We start from the raw sequence: 19,355 nt of genomic DNA, 5'->3' as shown, positions 1-19,355 counted from the left end.
GGAATAACTCCCCCAGATGCAGAATAACTCTCAGATGCAGAATAACTCTCAGATGCAGAATAACTCTCCCAGACACAGAATAAGTCTCCCAGATACGGAATAACTCTCCCAGATACGGAATAACTCCCCCAGATGCGGAATAACTCCCCCAGACACAGAATAACTCCCCCAGATGCGGAATAACTCCCCCACACACGGAATAACTCCCCCAGACACGGAATAACTTTCCCAGACACGGAATAACTCCCTCAAACACAGAATAACTCTCCCCCAGACACAGAATAACTCTCAGATGCAGAATAACTCCCCCAGATGCGGAATAACTCCCCCACACACGGAATAACTCCCCCAGACAGAATAACACCCCAAACACGGAATAACTCCCCCAGACGCGGAATAACTTCCCCAGACACGGAATAACTCCCCCAGATGCAGAATAACTCTCAGATGCAGAATAACTCTCAGATGCAGAATAACTCTCCCAGACACAGAATAAGTCTCCCAGATACGGAATAACTCTCCCAGATACGGAATAACTCCCCCAGATGCGGAATAACTCCCCCAGACACAGAATAACTCCCCCAGATGCGGAATAACTCCCCCACACACGGAATAACTCCCCCAGACACGGAATAACTTTCCCAGACACGGAATAACTCCCTCAAACACAGAATAACTCTCCCCCAGACACAGAATAACTCTCAGATGCAGAATAACTCCCCCAGATGCGGAATAACTCCCCCACACACGGAATAACTCCCCCAGACAGAATAACACCCCAAACACAGAATAACTCCCCCAGACACGGAATAACTCCCCCAGACGCAGAATAACTTCGCCAAACACAGAATAACTCCCCCAGACAGAATAACACCCCAAACACAGAATAACTCCCCCAGACACGGAATAACTCCCCCAGACGCAGAATACCTTCCCCAGACACGGAATAACTCCCTCAGATGCAGAATAACTCCCCCAGACGCAGAATAACTCTCCCAGACACAGAATAACTCTCCCAGACGCAGAATAACTCCCCCAGACGCAGAATAACTCCCCCAGATGCGGAATAACTCTCCCAGACGCAGAACAACTTCCCCAGACACGGAATAACTCCCCCAGACACGGAATAACTTTCCCAGACACGGAATAACTCCCCCAGACACAGAATAACTCCCCCAGATGCGGAATAACTCCCCCACACACGGAATAACTCCCCCAGACGCAGAATAACTCCCCCAGACAGAATAACTCCCCCAAACACAGAATAACTCCCCCAGACACAGAATAACTCCCCCAGACGCAGAATAACTCCCCCACACACGGAATAACTCCCCCAGACAGAATAACACCCCAAACACAGAATAACTCCCCCAGACACGGAATAACTCCCCCAGACGCAGAATAACTTCGCCAAACACAGAATAACTCCCCCAGACAGAATAACACCCCAAACACAGAATAACTCCCCCAGACACGGAATAACTCCCCCAGACGCAGAATACCTTCCCCAGACACGGAATAACTCCCTCAGATGCAGAATAACTCCCCCAGACGCAGAATAACTCTCCCAGACACAGAATAACTCTCCCAGACGCAGAATAACTCCCCCAGACGCAGAATAACTCCCCCAGATGCGGAATAACTCTCCCAGATGCAGAACAACTTCCCCAGACACGGAATAACTCCCCCAGACACGGAATAACTTTCTCAGACACGGAATAACTCCCCCAGACACAGAATAACTCCCCCAGATGCGGAATAACTCCCCCACACACGGAATAACTCCCCCAGACGCAGAATAACTCCCCCAAACACAGAATAACTCCCCCAGACACAGAATAACTCCCCCAGATGTGGAATAACTCCCCCACACACGGAATAACTCCCCCCGACGCAGAATAACTCCCCCAGACGCGGAATAACTCCCCCACACACGGAATAACTCCCCCAGACAGAATAACACCCCAAACACAGAATAACTCCCCCAGACACGGAATAACTCCCCCAGACGCAGAATAACTTCGCCAAACACAGAATAACTCCCCCAGACAGAATAACACCCCAAACACAGAATAACTCCCCCAGACACGGAATAACTCCCCCAGACGCAGAATAACTTCCCCAAACACAGAATAACTCCCCCAGATGCAGAATAACTCTCAGATGCAGAATAACTCTCCCAGATACAGAATAACTCCCCCAGACACGGAATAACTCCCCCAGATGCAGAATAACTCCCCCAGATGCAAAATAACTCCCCCAGACACAGAATAACCCCCAGACGCAGAATAACTCCCCCAGACGCGGAATAACTTCCCCAGACACGGAATAACTCCCCCAGATGCAGAATAACTCTCAGATGCAGAATAACTCTCAGATGCAGAATAACTCTCCCAGACACAGAATAAGTCTCCCAGATACGGAATAACTCTCCCAGATACGGAATAACTCCCCCAGATGCGGAATAACTCCCCCAGACACAGAATAACTCCCCCAGATGCGGAATAACTCCCCCACACACGGAATAACTCCCCCAGACACGGAATAACTTTCCCAGACACGGAATAACTCCCTCAAACACAGAATAACTCTCCCCCAGACACAGAATAACTCTCAGATGCAGAATAACTCCCCCAGATGCGGAATAACTCCCTCAGATGCAGAATAACTCCCCCAGACACGGAATAACTCCCCCAGATGCTAAATAACTCTCCCAGACGCAGAATAACTCCCCCAGACGCGGAATAACTCCCCCACACACGGAATAACTCTCCCCTAGATGCAGAATAACTCTCAGATGCAGAATAACTCCCCCAGACACGGAATAACTCCCTCAGATGCAGAATAACTCCCCCAGACGCAGAATAACTCTCCCAGACACAGAATAACTCTCCCAGACACAGAATAACTCCCCCAGACGCAGAATAACTCCCCCAGATGCGGAATAACTCTCCCAGACGCAGAACAACTTCCCCAGACGCAGAATAACTCCCCCACACACGGAATAACTCCCCCAGACAGAATAAACCCCCAAACACAGAATAACTCCCCCAGACACGGAATAACTCCCCCAGACGCAGAATAACTTCGCCAAACACAGAATAACTCCCCCAGACAGAATAACACCCCAAACACAGAATAACTCCCCCAGACACGGAATAACTCCCCCAGACGCAGAATAACTTCCCCAAACACAGAATAACTCCCCCAGACACGGAATAACTTTCCCAGACAGGGAATAACTCCCCCAAACACAGAATAACTCCCCCATACACAGAATAACTCCCCCAGATGTGGAATAACTCCCCCACACACGGAATAACTCCCCCAGACGCAGAATAACTCCCCCAGACGCGGAATAACTCCCCCACACACTGAATAACTCCCCCAGACAGAATAACACCCCAAAAACAGAATAACTCCCCCAGACACGGAATAACTCCCCCAGACGCAGAATAACTTCGCCAAACACAGAATAACTCCCCCAGACAGAATAACACCCCAAACACAGAATAACTCCCCCAGACACGGAATAACTTCCCCAGACGCAGAATAACTTCCCCAAACACAGAATAACTCCCCCAGATGCAGAATAACTCTCAGATGCAGAATAACTCTCCCAGATACAGAATAACTCCCCCAGACACGGAATAACTCCCCCAGATGCAGAATAACTCCCCCAGATGCAAAATAACTCCCCCAGACACAGAATAACCCCCAGACGCAGAATAACTCCCCCAGACGCGGAATAACTTCCCCAGACACGGAATAACTCCCCCAGATGCAGAATAACTCTCAGATGCAGAATAACTCTCAGATGCAGAATAACTCTCTCAGACACAGACTAAGTCTCCCAGATACGGAATAACTCTCCCAGATACGGAATAACTCCCCCAGATGCGGAATAACTCCCCCAGACACAGAATAACTCCCCCAGATGCGGAATAACTCTCCCAGACGCAGAACAACTTCCCCAGACACGGAATAACTCCCCCAGACACGGAATAACTTTCCCAGACACGGAATAACTCCCCCAGACACAGAATGACTCCCCCAGATGCGGAATAACTCCCCCACACACGGAATAACTCCCCCAGACGCAGAATAACTCCCCCAGACAGAATAACTCCCCCAAACACAGAATAACTCCCCCAGACACAGAATAACTCCCCCAGACACGGAATAACTTTCCCAGACAGGGAATAACTCCCCCAAACACAGAATAACTCCCCCATACACAGAATAACTCCCCCAGACACGGAATAACTCCCCCAGACACGGAATAACTCCCTCAGATGCAGAATAACTCCCCCAGATGCAAAATAACTCTCCCAGACGCAGAATAACTCCCCCAGATGCAAAATAACTCTCCCAGACGCAGAATAACTCCCCCACACACGGAATAACTCCCCCAGACGCAGAATAACTCCCCCAGACGCGGAATAACTCCCCCACACACGGAATAACTCCCCCAGACAGAATAACTCCCTCAAACACAGAATAACTCTCCCCCAGATGCAGAATAACTCTCAGATGCAGAATAACTCCCCCAGATGCGGAATAACTCCCTCAGATGCAGAATAACTCCCTCAGATGCAGAATAACTCCCCCAGATGCAAAATAACTCTCCCAGACGCAGAATAACTCCCCCAGACGCGGAATAACTCCCCCACACACGGAATAACTCTCCCCCAGATGCAGAATAACTCTCAGATGCAGAATAACTCCCCCAGACACGGAATAACTCCCCCAGATGCGGAATAACTCTCCCAGACGCAGAACAACTTCCCCAGACACGGAATAACTCCCCCAGACACGGAATAACTTTCCCAGACACGGAATAACTCCCCCAGACACAGAATAACTCCCCCAGACGCAGAATAACTTCCCCAAACACAGAATAACTCCCCCAGACGCAGAACAACTTCCCCAAACACGGAATAACTCCCCCAGACATGGAATAACTTTCCCAGACACGGAATAACTCCCCCAAACACAGAATAACTCTCAGATGCAGAATAACTCCCCCAGACACGGAATAACTCCCCCAGACACGGAATAACTCCCTCAGATGCAGAATAACTCCCCCAGATGCAAAATAACTCTCCCAGACGCAGAATAACTCCCCCAGATGCAAAATAACTCTCCCAGACGCAGAATAACTCCCCCACACACGGAATAACTCCCCCAGACGCAGAATAACTCCCCCAGACGCGGAATAACTCCCCCACACACGGAATAACTCCCCCAGACAGAATAACACCCCAAACACAGAATAACTCCCCCAGACACGGAATAACTCCCCCAGACGCAGAATAACTCCCCCAGACGCGGAATAACTCCCCCACACACGGAATAACTCCCCCAGACAGAATAACTCCCTCAAACACAGAATAACTCTCCCCCAGATGCAGAATAACTCTCAGATGCAGAATAACTCCCCCAGATGCGGAATAACTCCCTCAGATGCAGAATAACTCCCTCAGATGCAGAATAACTCCCCCAGATGCAAAATAACTCTCCCAGACGCAGAATAACTCCCCCAGACGCGGAATAACTCCCCCACACACGGAATAACTCTCCCCCAGATGCAGAATAACTCTCAGATGCAGAATAACTCCCCCAGACACGGAATAACTCCCCCAGATGCGGAATAACTCTCCCAGACGCAGAACAACTTCCCCAGACACGGAATAACTCCCCCAGACACGGAATAACTTTCCCAGACACGGAATAACTCCCCCAGACACAGAATAACTCCCCCAGATGCGGAATAACTCCCCCACACACGGAATAACTCCCCCAGACGCAGAATAACTCCCCCAGACTGAATAACTCCCCCAAACACAGAATAACTCCCCCAGACACAGAATAACTCCCCCAGACGCGGAATAACTCCCCCACACACGGAATAACTCCCCCAGACAGAATAACACCCCAAACACAGAATAACTCCCCCAGACACGGAATAACTCCACCAGACGCATAATAACTTCGCCAAACACAGAATAACTCCCCCAGACAGAATAACACCCCAAACACAGAATAACTATCCCAGACACGGAATAACTCCCCCAGACGCAGAATACCTTCCCCAGACACGGAATAACTCCCTCAGATGCAGAATAACTCCCCCAGACGCAGAATAACTCTCCCAGACACAGAATAACTCTCCCAGACGCAGAATAACTCCCCCAGACGCAGAATAACTCCCCCAGATGCGGAATAACTCTCCCAGACGCAGAACAACTTCCCCAGACACGGAATAACTCCCCCAGACACGGAATAACTTTCCCAGACACGGAATAACTCCCCCAGACACAGAATAACTCCCCCAGATGCGGAATAACTCCCCCACACACGGAATAACTCCCCCAGACGCAGAATAACACACCCAGACAGAATAACTCCCCCAAACACAGAATAACTCCCCCAGACACAGAATAACTCCCCCAGATGTGGAATAACTCCCCCACACACGGAATAACTCCCCCAGACGCAGAATAACTCCCCCAGACGCGGAATAACTCCCCCACACACGGAATAACTCCCCCAGACAGAATAACACCCCAAACACAGAATAACTCCCCCAGACACGGAATAACTCCCCCAGACGCAGAATAACTTCGCCAAACACAGAATAACTCCCCCAGACAGAATAACACCCCAAACACAGAATAACTCCCCCAGACACGGAATAACTCCCCCAGACGCAGAATAACTTCCCCAAACACAGAATAACTCCCCCAGATGCAGAATAACTCTCAGATGCAGAATAACTCTCCCAGATACAGAATAACTCCCCCAGACACGGAATAACTCCCCCAGATGCAGAATAACTCTCCCAGACACAGAATAAGTCTCCCAAACACAGAATAACTCCCCCAGACACGGAATAACTCCCCCAGACGCAGAATAACTTCGCCAAACACAGAATAACTCCCCCAGACAGAATAACACCCCAAACACAGAATAACTCCCCCAGACACGGAATAACTCCCCCAGACGCAGAATAACTTCCCCAAACACAGAATAACTCTCCCCCAGATGCAGAATAACTCTCAGATGCAGAATAACTCCCCCAGATGCGGAATAACTCCCTCAGATGCAGAATAACTCCCTCAGATGCGGAATAACTCCCCCAGATGCAAAATAACTCTCCCAGACGCAGAATAACTCCCCCAGACGCGGAATAACTCCCCCACACACGGAATAACTCTCCCCCAGATGCAGAATAACTCTCAGATGCAGAATAACTCCCCCAGACACGGAATAACTCCCTCAGATGCAGAATAACTCCCCCAGACGCAGAATAACTCTCCCAGACACAGAATAACTCTCCCAGACGCAGAATAACTCCCCCAGACGCAGAATAACTCCCCCAGATGCGGAATAACTCTCCCAGGCGCAGAACAACTTCCCCAGACACGGAATAACTCCCCCAGACACGGAATAACTTTCCCAGACACGGAATAACTCCCCCAGACGCAGAATAACTTCCCCAAACACAGAATAACTCCCCCAGACGCAGAACAACTTCCCCAAACACGGAATAACTCCCCCAGACATGGAATAACTTTCCCAGACACGGAATAACTCCCCCAAACACAGAATAACTCTCAGATGCAGAATAACTCCCCCAGACACGGAATAACTCCCCCAGACACGGAATAACTCCCTCAGATGCAGAATAACTCCCCCAGATGCAAAATAACTCTCCCAGACGCAGAATAACTCCCCCAGATGCAAAATAACTCTCCCAGACGCAGAATAACTCCCCCAGACGCGGAATAACTTCCCCAGACACGGAATAACTCCCCCAGATGCAGAATAACTCTCAGATGCAGAATAACTCTCAGATGCAGAATAACTCTCCCAGACACAGAATAAGTCTCCCAGATACGGAATAAATCTCCCAGATACGGAATAACTCCCCCAGATGCGGAATAACTCCCCCAGACACAGAATAACTCCCCCAGATGCGGAATAACTCCCCCACACACGGAATAACTCCCCCAGACGCAGAATAACTCCCCCAGATGTGGAATAACTCCCCCACACACGGAATAACTCCCCCAGACGCAGAATAACTCCCCCAGACGCGGAATAACTCCCCCACACACGGAATAACTCCCCCAGACAGAATAACACCCCAAACACAGAATAACTCCCCCAGACACGGAATAACTCCCCCAGACGCAGAATAACTCCCCCAGACGCGGAATAACTCCCCCACACACGGAATAACTCCCCCAGACAGAATAACTCCCTCAAACACAGAATAACTCTCCCCCAGATGCAGAATAACTCTCAGATGCAGAATAACTCCCCCAGATGCGGAATAACTCCCTCAGATGCAGAATAACTCCCTCAGATGCAGAATAACTCCCCCAGATGCAAAATAACTCTCCCAGACGCAGAATAACTCCCCCAGACGCGGAATAACTCCCCCACACACGGAATAACTCTCCCCCAGATGCAGAATAACTCTCAGATGCAGAATAACTCCCCCAGACACGGAATAACTCCCTCAGATGCAGAATAACTCCCCCAGACGCAGAATAACTCTCCCAGACACAGAATAACTCTCCCAGACGCAGAATAACTCCCCCAGACGCAGAATAACTCCCCCAGATGTGGAATAACTCTCCCAGATGCAGAACAACTTCCCCAGACACGGAATAACTCCCCCAGACACGGAATAACTTTCCCAGACACGGAATAACTCCCCCAGACACAGAATAACTCCCCCAGATGCGGAATAACTCCCCCACACACGGAATAACTCCCCAGACGCAGAATAACTCCCCCAGACGCAGAATAACTCCCCCAGATGCGGAATAACTCTCCCAGACGCAGAACAACTTCCCCAGACACGGAATAACTCCCCCAGACACGGAATAACTTTCCCAGACACGGAATAACTCCCCCAGACACAGAATAACTCCCCCAGATGCGGAATAACTCCCCCACACACGGAATAACTCCCCCAGACGCAGAATAACACACCCAGACAGAATAACTCCCCCAAACACAGAATAACTCCCCCAGACACAGAATAACTCCCCCAGACGCGGAATAACTCCCCCACACACGGAATAACTCCCCCAGACAGAATAACACCCCAAACACAGAATAACTCCCCCAGACACGGAATAACTCCACCAGACGCAGAATAACTTCGCCAAACACAGAATAACTCCCCCAGACAGAATAACACCCCAAACACAGAATAACTATCCCAGACACGGAATAACTCCCCCAGACGCAGAATACCTTCCCCAGACACGGAATAACTCCCTCAGATGCAGAATAACTCCCCCAGACGCAGAATAACTCTCCCAGACACAGAATAACTCTCCCAGACGCAGAATAACTCCCCCAGACAGAATAACTCCCCCAAACACAGAATAACTCCCCCAGACACAGAATAACTCCCCCAGATGTGGAATAACTCCCCCACACACGGAATAACTCCCCCAGACGCAGAATAACTCCCCCAGACGCGGAATAACTCCCCCACACACGGAATAACTCCCCCAGACAGAATAACACCCCAAACACAGAATAACTCCCCCAGACACGGAATAACTCCCCCAGACGCAGAATAACTTCGCCAAACACAGAATAACTCCCCCAGACAGAATAACACCCCAAACACAGAATAACTCCCCCAGACACGGAATAACTCCCCCAGACGCAGAATAACTTCCCCAAACACAGAATAACTCCCCCAGATGCAGAATAACTCTCAGATGCAGAATAACTCTCCCAGATACAGAATAACTCCCCCAGACACGGAATAACTCCCCCAGATGCAGAATAACTCTCCCAGACACAGAATAAGTCTCCCAAACACAGAATAACTCCCCCAGACACGGAATAACTCCCCCAGACGCAGAATAACTTCGCCAAACACAGAATAACTCCCCCAGACAGAATAACACCCCAAACACAGAATAACTCCCCCAGACACGGAATAACTCCCCCAGACGCAGAATAACTTCCCCAAACACAGAATAACTCCCCCAGATGCAGAATAACTCTCAGATGCAGAATAACTCTCCCAGATACAGAATAACTCCCCCAGACACGGAATAACTCCCCCAGATGCAGAATAACTCTCCCAGACACAGAATAAGTCTCCCAGATACGGAATAACTCTCCCAGATACGGAATAACTCCCCCAGATGCGGAATAACTCCCCCAGACACAGAATAACTCCCCCAGATGCGGAATAACTCCCCCACACACGGAATAACTCCCCCAGACACGGAATAACTTTCCCAGACACGGAATAACTCCCTCAAACACAGAATAACTCTCCCCCAGACACAGAATAACTCTCAGATGCAGAATAACTCCCCCAGATGCGGAATAACTCCCTCAGATGCAGAATAACTCCCTCAGATGCAGAATAACTCCCCCAGATGCAAAATAACTCTCCCAGATGCAGAATAACTCCCCCAGACGCGGAATAACTCCCCCACACACGGAATAACTCTCCCCTAGATGCAGAATAACTCTCAGATGCAGAATAACTCCCCCAGACACGGAATAACTCCCTCAGATGCAGAATAACTCCCCCAGACGCAGAATAACTCTCCCAGACACAGAATAACACCCCAAACACAGAATAACTCCCCCAGACACGGAATAACTCCCCCAGACGCAGAATAACTTCGCCAAACACAGAATAACTCCCCCAGAAAGAATAACACCCCAAACACAGAATAACTCCCCCAGACACGGAATAACTCCCCCAGACGCAGAATAACTCCCCCACACACGGAATAACTCCCCCAGACAGAATAACTCCCTCAAACACAGAATAACTCTCCCCCAGATGCAGAATAACTCTCAGATGCAGAATAACTCCCCCAGATGCGGAATAACTCCCTCAGATGCAGAATAACTCCCTCAGATGCAGAATAACTCCCCCAGATGCAAAATAACTCTCCCAGACGCAGAATAACTCCCCCAGACGCGGAATAACTCCCCCACACACGGAATAACTCTCCCCCAGATGCAGAATAACTCTCAGATGCAGAATAACTCCCCCAGACACGGAATACCTTCCCCAGACACGGAATAACTCCCCCAGATGTGGAATAACTCCCCCACACACGGAATAACTCCCCAAGACGCAGAATAACTCCCCCAGACGCGGAATAACTCCCCCACACACGGAATAACTCCCCCAGACAGAATAACACCCCAAACACAGAATAACTCCCCCAGACACGGAATAACTCCCCCAGACGCAGAATAACTTCGCCAAACACAGAATAACTCCCCCAGACAGAATAACACCCCAAACACAGAATAACTCCCCCAGACACGGAATAACTTCCCCAGACGCAGAATAACTTCCCCAAACACAGAATAACTCCCCCAGATGCAGAATAACTCTCAGATGCAGAAAAACTCTCCCAGATACAGAATAACTCCCCCAGACACGGAATAACTCCCCCAGATGCAGAATAACTCCCCCAGATGCAAAATAACTCCCCCAGACACAGAATAACCCCCAGACGCAGAATAACTCCCCCAGACACGGAATAACTCCCCCAGATGCAGAATAACTCTCAGATGCAGAATAACTCTCAGATGCAGAATAACTCTCCCAGACACAGACTAAGTCTCCCAGATACGGAATAACTCTCCCAGATACGGAATAACTCCCCCAGATGCGGAATAACTCCCCCAGACACAGAATAACTCCCCCAGATGCGGAATAACTCTCCCAGACGCAGAACAACTTCCCCAGACACGGAATAACTCCCCCAGACACGGAATAACTTTCCCAGACACGGAATAACTCCCCCACACACGGAATAACTCCCCCAGACGCAGAATAACTCCCCCAGACAGAATAACTCCCCCAAACACAGAATAACTCCCCCAGACACAGAATAACTCCCCCAGATGTGGAATAACTCCCCCACACACGGAATAACACCCCAAACACAGAATAACTCCCCCAGACACGGAATAACTCCCCCAGACGCAGAATAACTTCGCCAAACACAGAATAACTCCCCCAGACAGAATAACACCCCAAACACAGAATAACTCCCCCAGACACGGAATAACTCCCCCAGACGCAGAATAACTCCCCCAGACGCGGAATAACTCCCCCACACACGGAATAACTCCCCCAGACAGAATAACTCCCTCAAACACAGAATAACTCTCCCCCAGATGCAGAATAACTCTCAGATGCAGAATAACTCCCCCAGATGCGGAATAACTCCCTCAGATGCAGAATAACTCCCTCAGATGCAGAATAACTCCCCCAGATGCAAAATAACTCACCCAGACGCAGAATAACTCCCCCAGACGCGGAATAACTCCCCCACACACGGAATAACTCTCCCCCAGATGCAGAATAACTCTCAGATGCAGAATAACTCCCCCAGACACGGAATAACTCCCTCAGATGCAGAATAACTCCCCCAGACGCAGAATAACTCTCCCAGACACAGAATAACTCTCCCAGACGCAGAATAACTCCCCCAGACGCAGAATAACTCCCCCAGATGCGGAATAACTCTCCCAGACGCAGAACAACTTCCCCAGACACGGAATAACTCCCCCAGACACGGAATAACTTTCCCAGACACGGAATAACTCCCCCAGACACAGAATAACTCCCCCAGATGCGGAATAACTCCCCCACACACGGAATAACTCCCCCAGACGCAGAATAACTTCCCCAAACACAGAATAACTCCCCCAGACGCAGAACAACTTCCCCAAACACGGAATAACTCCCCCAGACATGGAATAACTTTCCCAGACACGGAATAACTCCCCCAAACACAGAATAACTCTCAGATGCAGAATAACTCCCCCAGACACGGAATAACTCCCCCAGACACGGAATAACTCCCTCAGATGCAGAATAACTCCCCCAGATGCAAAATAACTCTCCCAGACGCAGAATAACTCCCCCAGATGCAAAATAACTCTCCCAGACGCAGAATAACTCCCCCAGACGCGGAATAACTTCCCCAGACACGGAATAACTCCCCCAGATGCAGAATAACTCTCAGATGCAGAATAACTCTCAGATGCAGAATAACTCTCCCAGACACAGAATAAGTCTCCCAGATACGGAATAAATCTCCCAGATACGGAATAACTCCCCCAGATGCGGAATAACTCCCCCAGACACAGAATAACTCCCCCAGATGCGGAATAACTCTCCCAGACGCAGAACAACTTCCCCAGACACGGAATAACTCCCCCAGACACGGAATAACTTTCCCAGACACGGAATAACTCCCCCAGACACAGAATAACTCCCCCAGATGCGGAATAACTCCCCCACACACGGAATAACTCCCCCAGATGCAGAATAACTCCCCCAGACGCGGAATAACTCCCCCACACACGGAATAACTCCCCCAGACAGAATAACACCCCAAACACAGAATAACTCCCCCAGACACGGAATAACTCCCCCAGACGCAGAATAACTCCCCCAGACGCGGAATAACTCCCCCACACACGGAATAACTCCCCCAGACAGAATAACTCCCTCAAACACAGAATAACTCTCCCCCAGATGCAGAATAACTCTCAGATGCAGAATAACTCCCCCAGATGCGGAATAACTCCCTCAGATGCAGAATAACTCCCTCAGATGCAGAATAACTCCCCCAGATGCAAAATAACTCTCCCAGACGCAGAATAACTCCCCCAGACGCGGAATAACTCCCCCACACACGGAATAACTCTCCCCCAGATGCAGAATAACTCTCAGATGCAGAATAACTCCCCCAGACACGGAATAACTCCCTCAGATGCAGAATAACTCCCCCAGACGCAGAATAACTCTCCCAGACACAGAATAACTCTCCCAGACGCAGAATAACTCCCCCAGACGCAGAATAACTCCCCCAGATGCGGAATAACTCTCCCAGATGCAGAACAACTTCCCCAGACACGGAATAACTCCCCCAGACACGGAATAACTTTCCCAGACACGGAATAACTCCCCCAGAAACAGAATAACTCCCCCAGATGCGGAATAACTCCCCCACACACGGAATAACTCCCCCAGACGCAGAATAACTCCCCCAGACGCAGAATAACTCCCCCAGATGCGGAATAACTCTCCCAGACGCAGAACAACTTCCCCAGACACGGAATAACTCCCCCAGACACGGAATAACTTTCCCAGACACGGAATAACTCCCCCAGACACAGAATAACTCCCCCAGATGCGGAATAACTCCCCCACACACGGAATAACTCCCCCAGACGCAGAATAACTCCCCCAGAAAGAATAACTCCCCCAAACACAGAATAACTCCCCCAGACACAGAATAACTCCCCCAGACGCGGAATAACTCCCCCACACACGGAATAACTCCCCCAGACAGAATAACACCCCAAACACAGAATAACTCCCCCAGACACGGAATAACTCCCCCAGACGCAGAATAACTTCGCCAAACACAGAATAACTCCCCCAGACAGAATAACACCCCAAACACAGAATAACTATCCCAGACACGGAATAACTCCCCAGACGCAGAATACCTTCCCCAGACACGGAATAACTCCCTCAGATGCAGAATAACTCCCCCAGACGCAGAATAACTCTCCCAGACACAGAATAACTCTCCCAGACGCAGAATAACTCCCCCAGACGCAGAATAACTCCCCCAGATGCGGAATAACTCTCCCAGACGCAGAACAACTTCCCCAGACACGGAATAACTCCCCCAGACACGGAATAACTTTCCCAGACACGGAATAACTCCCCCAGACACAGAATAACTCCCCCAGATGCGGAATAACTCCCCCACACACGGAATAACTCCCCCAGACGCAGAATAACTCCCCCAGACAGAATAACTCCCCCAAACACAGAATAACTCCCCCAGAAACAGAATAACTCCCCCAGATGTGGAATAACTCCCCCACACACGGAATAACTCCCCCAGACGCAGAATAACTCCCCCAGACGCGGAATAACTCCCCCACACACGGAATAACTCCCCCAGACAGAATAACACCCCAAACACAGAATAACTCCCCCAGACACGGAATAACTCCCCCAGACGCAGAATAACTTCGCCAAACACAGAATAACTCCCCCAGACAGAATAACACCCCAAACACAGAATAACTCCCCCAGACACGGAATAACTCCCCCAGACGCAGAATAACTTCCCCAAACACAGAATAACTCCCCCAGATGCAGAATAACTCTCAGATGCAGAATAACTCTCCCAGATACAGAATAACTCCCCCAGACACGGAATAACTCCCCCAGATGCAGAATAACTCCCCCAGATGCAAAATAACTTCCCCAGACACAGAATAACCCCCAGACGCGGAATAACTTCCCCAGACACGAAATAACTCCCCCAGATGCAGAATAACTCTCAGATGCAGAATAACTCTCAGATGCAGAATAACTCTCCCAGACACAGAATAAGTCTCCCAGATACGGAATAAGTCTCCCAGATACGGAATAACTCCCCCAGATGCGGAATAACTGCCCCAGACACAGAATAACTCCCACAGATGCGGAATAACTCCCCCACACACGGAATAACTCCCCCAGACACGGAATAACTTTCCCAGACACGGAATAACTCCCTCAAACACAGAATAACTCTCCCCCAGACACAGAATAACTCTCAGATGCAGAATAACTCCCCCAGATGCGGAATAACTCCCTCAGATGCAGAATAACTCCCTCAGATGCAGAATAACTCCCCCAGATGCAAAATAACTCTCCCAGACGCAGAATAACTCCCCCAGACGCGGAATAACTCCCCCACACACGGAATAACTCTCCCCTAGATGCAGAATAACTCTCAGATGCAGAATAACTCCCCCAGACACGGAATAACTCCCTCAGATGCAGAATAACTCCCCCAGATGCAAAATAACTCTCCCAGACGCAGAATAACTCCCCCAGATGCAAAATAACTCTCCCAGATGCAGAATAACTCCCCCAGACGCGGAATAACTTCCCCAGACACGGAATAACTCCCCCAGATGCAGAATAACTCTCAGATGCAGAATAACTCTCAGATGCAGAATAACTCTCCCAGACACAGAATAAGTCTCCCAGATACGGAATAAATCTCCCAGATACGGAATAACTCCCCCAGATGCGGAATAACTCTCCCAGACGCAGAACAACTTCCCCAGACACGGAATAACTCCCCCAGACACGGAATAACTTTCCCAGACACGGAATAACTCCCCCAGACACAGAATAACTCCCCCAGATGCGGAATAACTCCCCCACACACGGAATAACTCCCCCAGACGCAGAATAACTCCCCCAGACAGAATAACTCCCCCAAACACAGAATAACTCCCCCAGAAACAGAATAACTCCCCCAGATGTGGAATAACTCCCCCACACACGGAATAACTCCCCCAGACGCAGAATAACTCCCCCAGACGCGGAATAACTCCCCCACACACGGAATAACTCCCCCAGACAGAATAACACCCCAAACACAGAATAACTCCCCCAGACACGGAATAACTCCCCCAGACGCAGAATAACTTCGCCAAACACAGAATAACTCCCCCAGACAGAATAACACCCCAAACACAGAATAACTCCCCAAGACACGGAATAACTCCCCCAGACGCAGAATAACTTCCCCAAACACAGAATAACTCCCCCAGATGCAGAATAACTCTCAGATGCAGAATAACTCTCCCAGATACAGAATAACTCCCCCAGACACGGAATAACTCCCCCAGATGCAGAATAACTCCCCCAGATGCAAAATAACTTCCCCAGACACAGAATAACCCCCAGACGCGGAATAACTTCCCCAGACACGGAATAACTCCCCCAGATGCAGAATAACTCTCAGATGCAGAATAACTCTCAGATGCAGAATAACTCTCCCAGACACAGAATAAGTCTCCCAGATACGGAATAAGTCTCCCAGATACGGAATAACTCCCCCAGATGCGGAATAACTGCCCCAGAAACAGAATAACTCCCCCAGACGCGGAATAACTCCCCCACACACGGAATAACTCCCCCAGACAGAATAACTCTCCCAGACGCAGAATAACTCCCCCAGACGCGGAATAACTCTCAGATGCAGAATAACTCCCCCAGACACGGAATAACTTTCCCAGACACGGAATAACTCCCTCAAACACAGAATAACTCTCCCCCAGACACAGAATAACTCTCAGATGCAGAATAACTCCCCCAGATGCGGAATAACTCCCTCAGATGCAGAATAACTCCCTCAGATGCAGAATAACTCCCCCAGATGCAAAATAACTCTCCCAGACGCAGAATAACTCCCCCAGACGCGGAATAACTCCCCCACACACGGAATAACTCTCCCCTAGATGCAGAATAACTCTCAGATGCAGAATAACTCCCCCAGACACGGAATAACTCCCTCAGATGCAGAATAACTCCCCCAGATGCAAAATAACTCTCCCAGACGCAGAATAACTCCCCCAGATGCAAAATAACTCTCCCAGACGCAGAATAACTCCCCCAGACGCGGAATAACTTCCCCAGACACGGAATAACTCCCCCAGATGCAGAATAACTCTCAGATGCAGAATAACTCTCAGATGCAGAATAACTCTCCCAGACACAGAATAAGTCTCCCAGATACGGAATAAATCTCCCAGATACGGAATAACTCCCCCAGATGCGGAATAACTCCCCCAGACACAGAATAACTCCCCCAGATGCGGAATAACTCTCCCAGACGCAGAACAACTTCCCCAGACACGGAATAACTCCCCCAGACACGGAATAACTTTCCCAGACACGGAATAACTCCCCCAGACACAGAATAACTCCCCCAGATGCGGAATAACTCCCCCACACATGGAATAACTCCCCCAGACGCAGAATAACTCCCCCAGATGTGGAATAACTCCCCCACACACGGAATAACTCCCCCAGACGCAGAATAACTCCCCCAGACGCGGAATAACTCCCCCACACACGGAATAACTCCCCCAGACAGAATAACACCCCAAACACAGAATAACTCCCCCAGACACGGAATAACTCCCCCAGACGCAGAATAACTCCCCCAGACGCGGAATAACTCCCCCACACACGGAATAACTCCCCCAGACAGAATAACTCCCTCAAACACAGAATAACTCTCCCCCAGATGCAGAATAACTCTCAGATGCAGAATAACTCCCCCAGATGCGGAATAACTCCCTCAGATGCAGAATAACTCCCTCAGATGCAGAATAACTCCCCCAGATGCAAAATAACTCTCCCAGACGCAGAATAACTCCCCCAGACGCAGAATAACTCCCCCACACACGGAATAACTCTCCCCCAGATGCAGAATAACTCTCAGATGCAGAATAACTCCCCCAGACACGGAATAACTCCCTCAGATGCAGAATAACTCCCCCAGACGCAGAATAACTCTCCCAGACACAGAATAACTCTCCCAGACGCAGAATAACTCCCCCAGACGCAGAATAACTCCCCCAGATGCGGAATAACTCTCCCAGATGCAGAACAACTTCCCCAGACAAGGAATAACTCCCCCAGACACGGAATAACTTTCCCAGACACGGAATAACTCCCCTAGACACAGAATAACTCCCCCAGATGCGGAATAACTCCCCCACACACGGAATAACTCCCCCAGACGCAGAATAACTCCCCCAGATGCGGAATAACTCTCCCAGACGCAGAACAACTTCCCCAGACACGGAATAACTCCCCCAGACACGGAATAACTTTCCCAGACACGGAATAACTCCCCCAGACACAGAATAACTCCCCCAGATGCGGAATAACTCCCCCACACACGGAATAACTCCCCCAGACGCAGAATAACTCCCCCAGACAGAATAACTCCCCCAAACACAGAATAACTCCCCCAGACACAGAATAACTCCCCCAGACGCGGAATAACTCCCCCACACACGGAATAACTCCCCCAGACAGAATAACACCCCAAACACAGAATAACTCCCCCAGACACGGAATAACTCCCCCAGACGCAGAATAACTTCGCCAAACACAGAATAACTCCCCCAGACAGAATAACACCCCAAACACAGAATAACTATCCCAGACACGGAATAACTCCCCCAGACGCAGAATACCTTCCCCAGACACGGAATAACTCCCTCAGATGCAGAATAACTCCCCCAGACGCAGAATAACTCTCCCAGACACAGAATAACTCTCCCAGACGCAGAATAACTCCCCCAGACGCAGAATAACTCCCCCAGATGCGGAATAACTCTCCCAGACGCAGAACAACTTCCCCAGACACGGAATAACTCCCCCAGACACGGAATAACTTTCCCAGACACGGAATAACTCCCCCAGACACAGAATA

Source organism: Telmatherina bonti (genome assembly GCF_933228915.1).
Source record: "Telmatherina bonti genome assembly, chromosome: 19".
NCBI lineage: Eukaryota > Metazoa > Chordata > Actinopteri > Atheriniformes > Telmatherinidae > Telmatherina > Telmatherina bonti.
The sequence above is the reverse complement of the archived record's forward strand: the minus strand, read 5'-3'. Positions refer to the sequence as shown.